We start from the raw sequence: 2,560 nt of genomic DNA on the forward strand, positions 1-2,560 counted from the left end.
GGGAGGGGCTGTTATAAACACAAAGTCTGTTGATGAAACTAGGAGATCAGACTATAGTGGGTGTTCATTGGCCAAATTGTGACTGTCTCTTATTGAGTGAGCTGTTGCCAGGCAAGGAAAAAATCTTTCTTCCTCCTCCTGATAATAAAACAATGTCACTTCCTGCTGGGGATGTAGGGACCGTCTTCCTGTCTGAATCGTGTTGCTGTGGTACCTGTACTGAGCGGTACGTGTGTAAGAGCGCCTCCTTCTGGCCTCTTAGCTCCATTTGAGTGAGCTTTGCCTTACTGATTTTCAGATACATGAATGGACAGTTGGATGAATGCATGGCTGGTGTATCCGTTAGAAGCACTCTCGGTTTCAAGTTCCCTGGTGGCTCAGACGGTAAAGCGTCTGCCTACAATGCAGAAGACCTGGGTTCGATCCCTGGGTGGGGAAGATCCCCTGGACAAGGAAATGGCAACCCACTCCAGTACTCTTGCCTGGAAAATCCCATGGACGGAGGAGCCTGGTAGGCTACAGTCCATGGGGTCACAATGAGTCGGACACGACTGAGCGACTTCACTTCTCTTTCGCTTGGTTTCAAGTAGCAGTAATTATGAAAAGTGCAGTGGTTTGGACCAACAGGGGTTTATTTTTCTCCCATAACAAGAGTCCTGGAGGCAGGCACGTCTGCTCAGCAGCCCAGTCATGTCAGACCAGCATCTCTGCAATCATGTTTGGCTTCTGTCGTGCTCACAGAGGGTTGCCACAGCTCCAGACATCACATCCATGTTCCAGGCTAGAAAAAGAGGGGAAAGGATAGTGAAAGGGATGTCTACCTCTTTTGTCACAGAAATGAACTCCCCAGAAGCTCCCCAGTAGTCTTCAGTGACATCTCAGTTGTCAGAACCACGTCCCCCGTGACCTAGTACAGCAGAGCTGGGGGAGTGGGCACGAAGTCTTTCCAGCGTCTATAGCAGAAAACAGAAAGGGAGAGGAGGCCGGAGGTGTGACTACGGCGGACGCCAGGCGTTGCGGCCTCCCAGCATCTTTTGAATAGCATCTCTGCAGTTGGGTGGTTCCCACATTGTGAATCCTGTCCCTCCAGCTTGGAATCCAGAAGGATTGCGTTGCCCAGCCTCCCCTCCCCACTAGGGGCAGATGTCCAACTTGACCCAGGAGGGGGCAGCGGCACCAGGACCCCAGTGGGCCGCTGTGGCAGCGGTTTTGCTGGACTGGTCCTGGCAGAGGCAGCTTGTTTCTGGGGCTGGGGGTGGTGTCCACCTCCTGCTGCCACAACGGCTCGGGCGTGGTGGGGGTAGCAGAGCCCATAGCCAGACCAGTCCTGGCAGGGATTCTGGGCACTGTTCCTGGAAGCTGAGCCAGATCTGCGAGCCCTCTCACAGCTCCTTATAAATCCACACGTGCGTAAACAAGCTAGAGTGGATCCCTTCATCCACAGCTGTTAGGGGCCGGATGTGTCTCCCCAGATGCTGTGTCCTCATCCCATACCTGCGATTGGGACCGTGTCATCAAGTCACCAAGAGGTCCTTGGGTTGGGCCTCGGTCCAGGACGCTGGTGTTCTCATAAGAGGGAAGCGTGGAGACAGACCCCCAGGGGAGAAGGCCGCGTGACTGCAGGGACAGACTTCGAGGGGCTGCGGCTTCGAGCCCTGGAAGGCCAGACTGACGACATCTGGAAGCTGGAGGCCACTCCCCCAGACCTCCAGAGGGAGCACGGTGTGTCCACACCTGGATGCTGGACTTCTGGCCTCCGGAGCCTGAGAGAATAAGCTCCTGTGGTTTTAGGACCCCCGGTCTGCAGATCTTTGCTGCAGCAGCCTCAGAACATGCGTACAACAGCCCATCCCTCAAACAATCGTGAGTGTCAGGGTGAGGGGAGAGCAGGCAGATGGACACGTACCAGACACGAGTTGGGGGGTCTGCTCAGTGGCGAGGCGCCCCCCTCCCCAAGAGAGAGAGCTTCAGCAGGGGCCCAGATGCCCTTTCTTGTGCTTCCAAAGCAAATTCTGTTGAGGGCTTTGCCAGCCAGGGCCGCCAGCCTCCCGCAATGCCCCACCATCCGGCCTGTCCTGCCCCAGCCCAGAGAGGATGGGTGGGGAGAGCCGCCAATGCTCAGGCCGAGGGAGTGCCCCCTCCTGGACCACCCCTCCTCCCCGCCTCGTCATTCTAGAGCTCCATCCACAGGGGTTGGGTTTATCCTCCTTGAAGGTGGCCGCACGTGGGATACAGTGCCCACCCTCCTGGCATTTCCAAGGGCTAGAGGCCTCTTAGAGCAGCAGGCACCCACGGATGAGAGACAGGCTTGGTCCACGGGAGAGCCGGGGAGAGGGGGTGCTGCAGAAAACAGCTTACCCTGTGGATTCAGACACAGAGGCAGCATGAGGGGCCTGTTCACAGAGGTGCGGGCAGGGGAGGGGGGCAGGGCAGGGTGAGGGGCGCCCAGCAGTGCAGCGGCTGGAGGGGTCTAGGGGTCCGGCCCAGTGCGGAGCCTGCGGCCACCGTGCCTGCTGCTGGGAGCACCCTGGGCGAGGGCCGCGGGGTCCTGGTGAGGAGT

At 57.9% G+C, this 2,560-nt stretch overlaps 1 non-coding gene across 1 annotated transcript; it reads left to right on the top strand.

Moving 5' to 3' along the window:
- The first annotated feature begins 366 nt into the window (after nt 1-366).
- On the top strand, nt 367-438 carry TRNAC-ACA (transfer RNA cysteine (anticodon ACA)). The gene has a single exon. It is a non-coding gene; the product is annotated as a tRNA-Cys (tRNA).
- The last annotated feature ends 2,122 nt before the right edge of the window (nt 439-2,560 follow it).

This window comes from Bos mutus, chromosome 21 (assembly GCF_027580195.1).
Source record: "Bos mutus isolate GX-2022 chromosome 21, NWIPB_WYAK_1.1, whole genome shotgun sequence".
In the NCBI taxonomy this organism is placed as follows: domain Eukaryota; kingdom Metazoa; phylum Chordata; class Mammalia; order Artiodactyla; family Bovidae; genus Bos; species Bos mutus.